Below are 15258 nucleotides of genomic sequence, written 5' to 3' on the forward strand. Positions count from 1 at the left end.
CCATTATTGGAAACTTAAAGTACAAGGTCTGAAAGAAGTGTCGCGAAAATGCCGCTCACGCTTACGGTCATAACGGAAAAGGGATTGAGATTTGAGCTTGAAGTGGAGTGCGATGATACTGTTGAGAGTTTAAAGCTTCGAATAAAGGAGAAAGAAGGAGTCCCCCCCGGTAGGCCTGAAATCGCTACTAATACACTGCATGATTGTGATTAAAACGGTCATTCAACAGTTACAGATTACTGCCTTACACATAGTGTTAGAAAAACTGCTATCCACTCACTCCTTCAGGTGTTACATGATATTTTTTTTTTATGCAAAAGCGCCCTGCTTTCACACAGTCTGCTCTAATCAGTTTGCACGGTTCAGTGGTTCAGTAGGTTTACGTTGTGCGTTTAGTTGCAAGCTCAGCAATCTACCCCAGTGTTGAAGAAGGACAGGTCGTTGAGATATATTTATATTTCGGATTTTCCTGTATTAAAATAAATAACCTGTTATGAATTTCTTGTTCTTTACAGCACGCAGGTCTATACAGGCGTATTTATATATTTCAGGAATTACATATGCAAGTTGTTATGAACAAACTTCATATTCTTGATCATTCTTGAGCTGAGATATGATACTTAAGTCACATCCATTATATATAACTTTGAATATAATTATCAACAGACCCCACAATATTGTCATTTAACATGTGGCAGTGCTTTAAGGATCATTTGCAGGTTTTTTAGGTGAAATCAGTAGAGACTAAAGTCATTACATTTTCTCTTTCCTTATAAATCCTCAGTATTCATCAGATATCCTGAGCTGAATCAACTCAGGATATCTGATAGAAAAAAAGAGATCTTCCAGGAATGGTGATGGAGTTTTCCAGAGATCTGATTGGTCACCGGGCAGTGATTTCATACCTGCTGATCTAACCATTCACAGCAAGACCCTAGCATGGTAACCATGGTTACCATGGCAATCCGAGAAGCGACTGAGCTTTATAGAATAGAAAGTTACGTGGATAAGATGAAATCCTGCTTCGTAGTACAGGCCTCTGGGCGAACACCAAATACACAGGTCACATAATTGCAAGTAGATGTTTTTTGTTTGGTTTTTTTGATGTTTTTTTACAAATTGTAAATGAAAAAGTATTTTCAGTTTTTAGAAATTATTAGCCTTTCTTGACTTTTGGTGCCTGATTTTAACTTTTAGTTTATGTCTGTTTCAGATCAACAGAGAATTATTTTTCAAGGCAGAGAGCTGACGGATGGTCACTGTCTCAGTGACTATAATATCCAACACAGGTCCATTGTAAATGTAACTCTAAGACTGAGAGGAGGATGGCTACCTGAGAAAGGTGATAAAACCCGGAGCAGGGAAGAGCTGTCTAACTTTTAAGTAATTTTAACAACACAGCAGAACAACATCTCAGTGACACCAAGGCCCAGGTTGCTCAAGCGCCACTGAGGAGTAATTTTAGCATGACAAGGAATCCTCAACCAAAAGCACAGAAGAAGTCCTCCAATGAGTCTGTGAGGAAACGTCTGCTCAGTGGTGACGGGAGAAAAGTTTTTAAGACGGAGACCTGAGAGAATGTGTTGTACTCATCCCCCTGCACTGAAGATGACAACACAAAATCCAATTTCTACAGTTTTTGTTTTGATACTATATTATGAATTGTAGTTCCTATAAATAAGCAGTTGCCATGCTACTTTTAAACCAGTTCAGCTAGGCGGATAGCACACAGTGTGATGAGCCAGTGACACTTTCAGCATTGGCAGCAGTAAAACTTTAAACACGTTAAATTCTTGAAACAAGTTCATCCTCCTCACCACGTAAAGAACTGTTTAATTTGTACTCTGATGGTAAATAAAGTAGATGGGTTAAGTCCTTTGGCTACATAAAGTTACAAAAATTGAAAAAAAAATATTTTGCACCTCTAGTCAGGAGATGTCAGCACTTGTTATCATGGTAGAGTGGCTCAATGTTTGGTGGTCAAAGTCCATGTCCATGAAACAAACCCGTTTCACTAAAATCACTGTTAGACTAAAATTTTATTTTATTTTTTCATATAATGATGCTTCTTTATCTAAACTTGTGTGTCAAACTTTGGTTGTTTGTTTTTAAAAAAAGAGGGATCTTTGACTGGTTATTATTTTGACTTTCAAAGCAGAGATAAAAATTCCCACCGTACTGCTGTGTACTGTGTATTTGTATTAACTGATATAACAGGTTATTTGCTTGACCAGTTTCTCTGAATTATAATGACCTCTGGATCACCTGGAACTGTGACAGCGGTCACTACCTTTGGTCTCCAGTTCCTTAGACTGAAAGGAGTTAATAACAAGCTGGACTTTGGGCTGCCAGTCTTGACTGGACTGTCGAATTTTGGATGGATACCAAAGAATCAGCGAAATTTCAAACATTTGTTTGTGGATGAGTTCAACAGATGTGTATTAAGCTAACAAAAACAAGGCAACACATCAGATGAATATTGACCAGCACACGTCAGTGAATTTATTCTGTTTGACTTATATGTGAAGCTACATTTCCTCCTGGATCTTTTGATTTGTTTTTGTATTCAACATATGTCTAACATTTCAAATAAACTTCTTTCTCTTCTGGAGTCAGAGAGGAAACAAATTATATTCATATCAGTAATAAAAAACACTGAAGCCTGGTTAATATAACTCTTCATCACGACCACTTTAGCTTCTGGGATTACAGTTATCTTAATATAGCACATTTATTATTTAGCACTTTATAGTTTGTTTTTTTCAACAGATGCAGAGTGGGACATTCACTCAACAGTTTGTTCTAACGAACCTGCAAATTTACCCTTTTTATTATTTTCAAAAGTCTTCGATCATATGTAAAATGGAAATAAAAAGAAAATGCATTGTTGAAAAAAATCGATGAAAATATGTAATGTTTAGAAGCTTAATTAGATTTATTAGCTAAAAAACTTTTCAGAAAGAAAACCAGAGGGAAATATAATATTTGATTTTCTGAAAAATTGAGATTGTACAGCTGAATGAACTGACCTTATTTTGTGTTCCAGGTTTACTCTCAGCAGTGAGATATTCTTTATTAGGTTCAGTATTTATTCATTTTCCATAACATGACGCCCCAAGTGAATGCCCTTTGTTAAAATATCCCTTTATATTTCTGATCTGCTCTTCCATTCTTTCAGAGTCAGTTTAAAATTCACTCAGGGACACTGCTGAGAGTAGTATGGAAGTAGGTTATATAAAGTGTTCTGATGATGCATTTGCTTTATCAGTCATGACACACTTCTCTCTGTCTGGTCCTGTATTTGCGTGGTGTTGGATCGATATCAGATTTTTCAGTGGCACACACTCCAGCCTACATGAGTGTGTCCAGCTGCAGAGCAGGAGGAGCAGGGCAAAGTGGTTCCAGGACATGTCTGCTGTTTGTTGAAACTGAAGTAACACACTGGACTCAGAGGAGCAAAGCAAACTGAAGTATCAATAATTTCGAGCTTGTCTACTTCTCACAGTCTGTCCTCTAACAGACTGGAACAAAACCTCATCAAATCCACTTGACATGGCTTTCTCCCTCCGCACGGCAAACCTGGACGACTGCAAAGACATCGCGCGGATGATCATGGTGAGCACACATGTGGACGCTCATGCAGTCCAGCTGTGTGTGCGATTCATGCAATTTTTCAAAACCACAATGTTGCTGTTATCATTAGATTAGTGAGATATTATCGGATGAACTGTGCTCGCGGTGCTCTACAGTTTCAGTGCAAACAGGTTAATAAACTTTTTACTGTCGGCTGAGGAACAGTGATGTTAGCATGTCCTGATAAATGATGGCAGCTGATGCTATTTATGCGTTTGTTCTTTCCTACACTGTTAGCCTTTGCAGTAATTTCCATAGCTTAGTACTGCAAAATCAACAGTAAAAAACTCTAAAGGATGTTTGCAGTTTGGTACTGTGATTTGCATGTAATTGTGGGAAAATTCCATGAGATTACATTATTTTTACGGTAACTCACCGTACTCATGGAAACAGCTGTAAAATACAGCAAATGTAACAATTGGTGATGTTACTGAGATTATACTATTACACCATCCGGATTTCTGTTGTTTTCTACTGTAGATCTAAGAGTAATTACTTAAATCCTCATTCAGAGTGTATTACTATAAAATGTGATTCACTGTGAAAGTAGTATAACATATAAACTACAATATACAGCATAATTTTTAACTTAAGGAGTAAGTTGCAGCCACACTAAAATTTAATTCCTTGAACTGAATGGAACCTCATATATTAATAAATGTATTTGTTGGGAGAAAACTCTGCAAAAAACCCAGGAGAAATAAAGACACAATGAGACAAAGTTACTTTCTTTGCTAAACGTGTACAGGGGTGAGCTGCTGAGAACAACTCACACCATGCACAGTGGCTTGGCATTTTTTATAGGCACAGATCACAGAGACGGTAATAAACAGATAAAATAAAACAGATAAAATAAAACAGATAAAATAAAACAGTTCAAGAGTGGTATGTTGGTCACGTGTCCATCCGCCAGGCAACATAGTGCCGTACAAGTAGCGCGAAAAACAAACTTCAAAGTAGCGCTACACGTTCAGCCGGAGGCGTGGATGACAAGCGGCAATAAACTTGCGAAAAGCAAGTTATGCTCAACTCCACCGGTGGAATCTGACAGCGTGGAAAAGTGTGAAAACATCCATGATCACCAACGGATTTCGAAGGGCTGGACTGCTGCATGATGGAGAGGAGGACACCGCCACGGCCCTTCTGAGGGTGTTCGACTCTGACACTGACAACGAAGGAGAGAAGCTGAGAGTGGATGACGTAGCCATCCTGAGCCTGTTCGTTTCCGACACTGGAGAAGAGGACTTTGGTGGTTTTAGTGCGCAGGAAGATGGTGAATGACTGACTTTTCTTCTTGTTAAAGCCGTGTCACTGCACCTGAGCCTAAAAGGTAGTCCGAATCTATTTTTCTGGTGTGCTGTAGGTTATTGTTATGTACTACATTTGTTACTCATTTATGAAGCACAGTACATGTTTTGTACTTGTAATTACTGCTACTTGTACATATACCAAAAAAGTTGTGCAAATATGTACCCATAACTTGTTTTTCAAAATATTAATAAAAGGGGTGTGTCTCCAAACAGCCATCTCTTTCCTGACAATTCGCTTTGTGCATATTCTCTTACATATGATAAGTCAACATTGAAACACCTGCGGCTTTTAGTCAGGTGCAGCTACTGTATGTACAAAACAGGATTTTCCCCTGATTTTAGCTTGTGCGGCTAATATTCAGGTGCGCTTTGTAGTCCGGGAAATACGGTAATAATCCTAGAGTGAGTATAAACTACTGCTCATCTCCCTCCTGTTGGGACATAGTATAGCCCATGGCTCAAAATAGCAGCAGTCTTATACAAATTATTAGGCAATATTGGTTTATCACACAGATAATAAACACCATCCTGCAAGCTCGCTCCTTCTGTAAGTCACAACTGTTTTCCTGCAGTAGGTGAGTGGCCCTATATGTCTGTTGATGTTGCACTGCTAAAATGTGAACACCATGTTTAACTACAGCTGCCTCTTTTGTGATCTTATCTGCAAAAACTTTCCCTAATGTAACTGGATCTGTCATGGATCGCTGTGTGGCAGGCAGGAAGAGGACCCAAATGCAAAACTCACAGACACGGGGATGAACTCGAGAAACACAGCTTTAATGCTGGCACGGCAGAACACAGGAAATACAAAACTAAACTGGGGAAAAGTAAACTAACACTCGCAGGTAGACACAGGAAGATCCACACAACATGAGGGAGAACGCGACGCCGAACAGAGGGAGACGCAGACAGAAATACACAGAGGGTTAACGAGGAAAGTGGGAACACACAGGGAACACACGGGGAACACAGCTGACACAGATAACCATAACGAGACAGGGCGGGGTGAACATAACACTGACGGGTCAAACACTGACGAGTCAAACAGGAAGTACAGAGGTTCAAACAGGAGGAGAGAGAGCACGGGGAAAACACAGACATAACGGGCTGAGGAAGACATGGAATAAAACACGAGGGCTCACAGTTACACAGGGGCACACAGGAGGTAACCAAATAAGGAACATCTTAACAGAAGAACCTAGGAACCAAGGCATGACTAGGGGATGAAATACAAAACATACAAAAACTGAGAATACCGGGCCCACATGGCCCGGGACCATGACAGGATCTTTCCCTCACATGTGTGCTGCACATTCGCAAACGGCAATTCCACTGGTTAATAACACTGCCTCCAGCAGATTTTGCAAGAGTTTGGTGTGTTCTACAGGTTTCCCTGCAGAGGTTGTCACACCTCGTCTCACTCACTGCACTACAAAGAAATGTACAGTAGCAAATACATACTGGCTATCAGTGTATATTGTCTCTCTGCAGCTGTACATGCTTCCGTTAAAGCTAGCATCTCTACTGCTCAAGTAAATATGAAACATGCTAGTTGTCCTGCACAGATAACTTTCTCACTGTCTGCTACAGTAAAACGTGTTCTAGTCTGTCCCTCTGCTATTGTAAAACTCAAATCATCAACAAACCAAACCTTTCCCTCAACGAGTGGCACATCTGTTCAGTCATCCCTCGGCTTACACTTCTTCTCCTCACGCTCTCTACACTCATGAGAAGTGCCCTCTTCCTTCGTTGGCAAAAAGGGTTTAACAGATTCAGAATTGTGCACCACTTTATGGTAATATGTATGGTTGTGAGAGTAACAGTAACATTAAAGACAAGAGTCTTGTAGGTGACAGAAATGTAAGTTTAGTCTGCAGTAGTAAACATCTACCTCGTGTGGAGCTAACAGTGTCAAAAGGTGAAATAAACTATTTCCTGAAACATTGTACAGCTTAAGCTGCTGCACATACTGATCTCACGCATGGAGGTAAAGCACGAGCAACTAAAGCTAATCTTTTAGGATAGTAAGTTACTGGCTTCACTTGTGGAAAAAGTGCTGTTAGTTATTTTACAGTCACCTAGCATTTGTGCTGTTCACAGAACCACAAGTCCATCGCTGGACCTCCTCTGCGCTGTCACTTTTGGAGCTTGGCACGCTCCCTCAGGTTCCATTTTCCAATGCTGCTCAAGATTTTAAAGCAGAGCACGTCGTACACCTTAGTTGTCTTCCTCAACGTCAAAACTCTTTCATCTTATTTAAGATTTGCTGTTCAAAATCTCCTCGTGACAATCCTTTGGAAGCCCAGTAACACAGCTCTCTGTGCTGAAGTCCTGACGACTCTCTACAGGCCTCAGCTTCCATCTTGTGGACGATCCTCTGAGTCACTCCTTCTCGTCATGGCACCTCACAACATCTACAAATTAAAAAATGACACTCCTCTCACCACACGGCTTTCGCCATGTGTCAACTCCCCAATGAGACATGTACAAGTATGTTGCACAGTCTCCCTAAAACAATCTCCAGGGTTTCCCACTTGGAGCACCCATACTCCAACCTGTAACCCTGTGTAAAAACATTAATCAGCAATTAAATGTTTTGCTTGTTTAACTCCCAGCTCCACCCAGAGCCTGTATCCTAGAAGAAAAAGTCTTAAAGTTAAAACAACTTCACATTTGCAACCAACTATAGATCATAAGTGTAATAAAGTATTCAGCGTCACAGAGACAAGGATCATTGCAGGTTTATTCTAAACTCATTAAACTCCTACTTTTTCCCATAATTTGTTCCAAATTATTTAACATCTCAACGTCATTCCACATTGTAATCAGTGACGTCCCTTAAGTTTGTCACTCACCATGAGCCCAACAGTGTGGTCAGATAATGAGCCCCATGTAACTATTTTGTAACTGCACATTTGTTCAATTGTCACTTGTCTGTCTGTGCTGAATCCTTTATAAGCACTCTTAAAGAAAAACAAACATTAGCCAAACACACGGTTCGTCCTGGTTGTCAGGTGTCGGCCATCCAGATTCTAGAGAAGCTGTGAAAAGTCATAAAGTTAACACTCGCTGTGGAAAAAGTAACAATTGTCTCATCACAGTATGTCTCAAACTGTATTAATTTCTCCCTTTAACATTCACATTCTCTCCAACATTCTCTCAACAACAGTGTAATTTCATCATCAACATATAGCCTGTAACTACAGTTTTCTTCATACAAAATCTCAGTAATCCTGTGGTAGAAAAACATCATTAAGTTGTGTCCTGCTGTAAATCACATGATCGAATCACATGATTAACCATCTGCTGTAAAAAGAAATGTAAATGTTAGCGCTGCGCAGGTGTATACACTCTTTCTCACAGTAATCTCTGTGAACAACACAAGGTAGTGAATGGTACCTGGTAAATTCACAGACACAGAAAATTTAAACTAAAAAGGTTAAATTTTCAGAGTTCATATAGTCATGTGACCCAAATTTCCTCCTGTGGTCTCCTTCTGCTCCTGCAACAGAGACACACACAGAGATACATCCACACCTTTGTCAGGTGGGGGTTAACTTCACACAATGGTGTTAAGTCAGTCAGTCTTGTCAGCTTTTGTCAGTAAATCAGTTCCCCATTTATTTAAAAATTCTCACTCATTCACTCAGTGATTCCTTCTTTTGCTAATTGTGGAATTATCGTCGCATTCGTTTCCACGCTCAGCAAAAAAAGTCATTTCAAAAAGAAAAATAATTTAGACTGGATTTCCTCGTTGAATCCTTTTGGACAGGAACTTGTTTCCTAATTGTCCCAAATAAGTGGCTTTCTCCTGAGCCCATTTTAATTTTGGAGAAGCTCACTTTGCAACAGTTTTCTCGACGCTTCGGTTCTAATCGTGCAGATCTGCTCAAACGAAGATCATCAACCAAAACTTTCAGTGCACCATGAAAGTAACAAAATAAAAGAAAGAAAATAAAGGAAAGCAAAGGAAAGAAAGGCCTTGTTTAAGTCATGACACGTGTTCTTCATGCCAGGGGGATAAATCGTAACAACCCAATTGGCAGGCTCAACTTAATAACAAAAGACAAATAAACAGCCAGTTTAATCTCAAACATTCATCCAAATCAGCCATACACACAACATACAACATAACCCTGTTGTCTCGTCACATAATAAGTTTCTTCTCATGTAACTAAATGTGTGCCATGGTAAAACTTCTTCACACACCAGAAACTCACAATCAGCTCACTCAGCTCACTCATTTAAGACCTCTCATCAGCATTCTGTTTTCTCCTCTATGATGCAACCATCTGTCCTCCTATAATATTCAGTCCACTAGTCTATGTATCACTTTCATCTTACTAGTGACTTGGACAAGATGACAAACAGAATCTCATGCTTAAGATGCTGTCTGGTCTTCATGAGTATCATTGTATGTGTATATGCATGTAGGGTTAGTATAGTTAATGCATTTTCTGTATGTTTTTGTTTTCCTCTCTCATCACACTTTCATTATTCTCATCACACATCTCTCTCTGTTTTTTTTTAAACTGTACTTTTCTCCAAAACAGAAAGTAGCATTACAGCTGTTTCAGACTGAGAAACACCAAACACTCTTCATGCTATCATTCATCCACACAACTATTTTATTTCTTTTCGTCCACTGGGGAGGTGACCTGCAGAATCATGTCTGCCCCAGCTGGATACCTTTTCACACACACCGTGACGTCAAACATGCTCACACTCACGGAATGGATTAGGAGCAAAACTTTCTTCATCTTCACACTCTGGGACAGAAATATGTTTTTTTTGTGTTGTGTCAGGGATGGATATGTGGTTGTAACGTTTGTGTTCACTAACTTTACTTTCTGTTTCCTACCCTGCCTAGTCTGTCTTGGACTCAATGCTTCTCCTAATGCCTCCCCATACTCAGCCTTTAATTTCTCCTCCACCTCTGCCTCTCTCACGCTCTTCTCTGGCTCTTCTTTCTGCTAACATTCTTGCTCTTCATAATGCTTGTCTACGGTGTTGTTCTAGAGTAGTTGCAGTGGATTGAGCTGTGGTTTCATCCTCAGGTTTCACAACTACTGCTTGCAATATTGCTCTTTTAACATTCTGTGCTTCTCTTCTCTTTTGAGCCTGCTCCAGCCACAACTTAGCAACTGCTAACTGCAATTCCTTCCCCTGCTTCGCTTTCCCCGTTTTACCTGCTACACTTACAGCTATTCTTTCTACAAGCATTTTACACATAACTTCCACTAATGTCCCTTCAAATCCATATTTCTCACGCCAACAACCTACATACTGCGTGCTGCCCGGTAAAAATTTCTCCATAAATTTTACATCCCCTTCTAAGGCAGACTTACATATTTTATTCCCCATTATGACAATTCTTTTAAGTTTACAGCAGGTAACACCTTACTCCAAAACCCAGGCTACGTGTACACAACAGGTCACAGAATTACGTTAACACCGCTTTAGGTTTCCTTCTGTGCTGCTGCGTTCACTTACTGGCACTCACACACGCATACGCTCATTCACACTCTTTTTAAGGCCTATAATCCCCCTTACCGCGGCGAGCTCTTTCCTCCTTAACATTGGTGGAGAAACCATTCACTCAATGCCCTTAACTGCGGAGTCCCTTTTTATTTTATACAGCTCTATCCTCCTTTCGGTGGAGAAACCGTCCTTACCCTCCTTCTATTCGGTGGAGAAACCTCTTTAAACCTCCTTCGGTGGAGAAACCGACTTAACCCTCCTTAAATAAATCAAAAAGATTAAAACAAAAACAAAAACACTGGCGGAGAAACCAGGCAGCTTGCGTCTACACGCACAGCTTGCGCGCTCACGTACCTGCTTTAACGCACGGGCACGTAGCCGCTCTCTAAGGCCTTCTGTACTCACTGTTTGTTTACATTCATGGGAAGAGTCTCTGGATCCCGTCAATCGTCATCCATCCCGAGGGGAGGTCAGGCGCAAACTTCCCGGCCTGGTAACAAAGCAAAGTGAAACACCAGGGCTTTACGTCAATCATCCCAGACGTTGCGGTGGCGTCCTCTCCCTCTCCTCGGTGGATGCGATGTGTTAGACTCTGGCTCGAAGGACCAAATAAATGTTGGGTCTGTGTTTCCACAAACCCCGCTAATTCTAGAGACTTATTCATCATGAAGAAAACAAGACAGTCGATCGATCGATTATTTGCGCAAGGGAGGCCTCGTCTGTGTCCAGCACGAAAATGACCTCCAGATCTGACCTCCTCCTGCTACCTTTTATTGGGAGACAGTTCACACAAAACACGTCAGAACAAAACCACACCCACATGGTCCTAAGATGTGTGAACTTCTGTAATTTAAGTAAGAGTGTGTGTGTGTGTGTGTGTGTGTGTGTGTGTGTGTGTGTGTGTGTGTGTGTGTGTGTGTGTGTGTGTGTGTCAGACCTCCTGCTGACCAAAGGGTCATAAACCCAGGAAGCTTACATCAAATGAAACAGATCTTTCAGATAGGATGTATCTACAATAAAACCTCCCCCAGCACAGAGTGGTTGGAGAGGTGGTCAAAGCCAAAGGAATGGCTTTGATCCTACTGCTTGAACTAAGACTGTACAAATTTAAGAAACACAATGGCAACATTCAACAATTAGACTTAACAGTTTAGGTGCGAGATATTCTTTCCTTGTTTGGACCGAATGTTGCAGGAGCTAGCAGACAGATTTTCAGGGGCAGGACAGAAAATAATGGAGGGCATTCAGGCATGCAATCTATCCTCCCCAACATTCCTTTCCGAAAATGCCTTAAAACCTATTGTGGCACACTACCATGTGATGATAAAGCCTGAAAAACTTGAGAGAGTATTAATGTATCTTTCCTGACTTCAAATGGGCTAAACCATTCATGGCAGACAGAATCCGAGGGGGACAAACTGAGCAAATTTCACTATGCCTGGTGCACGGGGAAAAATTATCAATATGCTTTTTGTGACCTTTCTGTTTGGTGGTGTGCTGTGTGATTTTTTTCTAATGTGAAATATGTGCCGTGGCTCCAAAAGGTTGGAAACATTGTGCTTATTTATAGAAAATACAATTCATAATAAAGCATCAGAACAAAAACTGTAGAGATGGGATTTTGTGTTCTCATCTTCAGTGCTGGGTGACAACACATTCTCTCAGTTCTCTGCCTTCAAAAACTTTTCTCCCATCACCACTGAGCAGAAGTTTGGAGGACTTTTTCTGTGCTGGCTTTGGTTTAGGATTTCTTGTTACACTAAAATCAATACACCTGGCATAAAGAGTAGGGAAAAGTTATATCTGGTGTTTGCCCAGTACTACGAAGCAGGATTTCATCTTATCCACATAATTTCAGTACTATGAAGGTCACTTCTTAGATTGCTATGATAACCATGATTACCATGCCATGGTTATGCTGTGAATGGTTAGATCAGCAGGTATGAAATCACTGTCTACTAATCAATCAGATCTCTGGAAAACTGCATTACCATTCCTGGAAGATCCCTCAGACTGCTGTACACGGGCATTAGGGGAGTGGTAAAATTCTATTTTTACATTTATTCGTTACTGTCAGACTGTTCAACACCACTACAAGGTTCTTTTAAATTTAATGAGAAGCATTAGATTTTCACTTACACATTCTGCATTTTTATCTTTCCTGACTTCAAATGGGCTAAACCTTATAAAGACATTAGGTCTTTTCCAGGCTTACAGACCAAAGCACTTACAGCACATACTTTTAATACTATATTATGCTGCAGTGCTTTTCCTCTTATAGACATTCCTGTGTTGCTTTCAGTCTTTCTGTATTGTGTGTTCAACCTTTTTATTAATCAAAATTAAAATTCAAAGGACAATCCAGAAACATTGAGGCTGGGATACTTTTCCGTTTCTACAGGAAGACTTAATGGAATCATTTCGCAGACTCTTTGCTGTAAAATGATTCAGCGCGCAGTTTGTGCAATTTGTCAACTGAATGTCACCCACACCAGCTCATGGCTTATTAAACACACACAGAAAACACAATAGACTGCTTAGTGAAAAAGCACAGGCACACATTTGCTAATTAGTAATTAAGTGTCAAAGTACAGTAGAGGTCCAAACTGTTTTTAAACCAAGGTGTAAAAATGTGTTTAATATAAAAATCTGTTTAATGAAGCCACATGCATCAATTCTATTTAAATGAACATCTCCCTTCATGACAACTGTATGTGATTTCGTTTTCTAACTCACTAGTTTAAAGTTCAGGGGTGCAGTGACTTTGACCAACAGGAGGGGGATACCTGTATCTGCTAGTATCTGCCTTTTGGAGAATTTATCAGACAAATTACATGTCTTGCTTTATAGGTAATTGCGATTTTATTTATTTTTTTATACATTTTTTATGATTTGGCATGCAAGTATGGCTAGTATGGCTATTTTATTTGATATTCTGAGATGATTTAGCTCAGGATATCAAATCAACACTAATGATTTATTAGGAAAAGGAAAAAGGAATAACTTTAGTATCTATTGATTTTACTTAGAATTTGCAAATGATCCCTAAAGCACCGCAACCTGTTATATAATAATAATGGATTGGCTTTATATAGCGCTTTTCAATGCCACTATTCATTGGTAAATGGCCTGCATTTGTATAGCGCTTTTCTAGTCATTAAGGACCCCAAAGCGCTTTACACTACATTCAGTCATTCACCCATTTGCGATAGCAAGCTACAGTGTAGCCACAGCTGCCCTGGGGCGCACTGACAGAGGCGAGGCTGCCGGACACCGGCGCCACCGGGCCCTCTGACCACCACCAGTAGGCAAACATGGGGTTAGTATCTTGCCCAAGGATATTTGGCATGCAGCCTGGGATCGAACCACCGACCTTCAGATTAGTGGCTGACCTGCTCTGCCACCTGAGCTACAGCCCCCATTCGCTCTCACATTCACACACTGGTGGAGGCAAGCTGCCCTGCGGCAGACTGACAGAAGCGAGGCTGCCATATTGCGCCATCGGCCCCTCTGGTAGGGTAAAGTGTCTTGCCCAAGGACACAACAACCAGGACAGAGAGCCCAGGGATCGAAGCGGCGACCTTCCGGTTACAGATGCGCTTCCCAACCCCCTGAGCCACGGTCGCTGAGAATATTATGGGGCCTGTTGATAAAAATTTAATAGATTTCCTTTCATCAAATTATATTCCAAGTCATATATAATGGATATGACTTAAGTATAATATGTCGGCTCAAGAATGATCAAGAATATGAAGTTTGTTGATAACAACTTGCATATGTTATTCCTGAAATATATAAATGTGCCCGTATAGAAGAAAACATAAGTTATTTATTTTAATAAAGAAAAATCTGAAATATAAATATATCTCAACGACCTTCTTCATCACTGAAGATTGCTGAGTTTACAAGGTGTATCTAAACGCACCACGCAAACCTACTGAACCATGCAAACTGATTCTTAAGACCAGACAGTGTGACAGCATGGCATTTTTGCATAAAAACAAATCATAGAACACCTGAAGGACTAGGCAGATGGCAGATTTTCTAAGATTAACTGTAAGGCAGTAATCTGTAAAAAAATAAACAGCTAGCTGAAGCTAGCACAAGGAGCAATTCTTGACGTTTTATTCATAGAGGAATAAGAACATTGAACATTTGTCTGCAATAATCACAATAACCTGTAGCATGTTTTTAATTATTCTTTCCATTTATTTGGTAGTTTTCTTTCTTCCCATATCTTGTTATATAACACTATCAATATTTCCTAACTTACATCACTCAGATTGTTTAGTATGCAAAAAATGATTTGATCTTTACCATGGATAGTTTTTCCAGATTTCTTTAATGCCTTGTTTAACACAAAAAAAGAAAAATGTACATTAATTATATCCTCATTATTTTCTTGATCGTGAAGTATTTTGATATTTCTCTGTGATGTTGTTTCCCGTCCTTCTTTTTCTTTATTATAAAAGTTCTCTGTAGTATCCACTTTTGCAAATGATTTTGCTAATAATTCATATTTATTTATCTATTGTAATATTTTCATTATCTATCATTGCTGGGAAGTGATAACCTTTTGCATTATTGGACTTTGGTTTAATTGTAAACCAAACCCTGTCTAATGGTGTATTTTTACCCAGTAATTCACAATATTTTCTCCAATATTCCCTTTTACCGTTCCTTATGTTTTGAAAACCTCATTCCGTTGTTTTATTGTTAATGTGCATTCTGCTTTCCACCTTAGTACTTTTCTCGCAAACCACCTCACAGACACCTCAGTTAGAGCCAAGCTTCAGTTTCCATCTTCATAACCACCACCACTTTACAGACTCAA

The sequence above is a fragment of the Mchenga conophoros genome, linkage group LG3, assembly GCF_057382185.1.
Source record: "Mchenga conophoros isolate Kocher_MC1m ecotype Shallow Benthic linkage group LG3, M_conophoros_male_GT1.1, whole genome shotgun sequence".
NCBI classification, from domain to species: Eukaryota; Metazoa; Chordata; class Actinopteri; order Cichliformes; family Cichlidae; genus Mchenga; species Mchenga conophoros.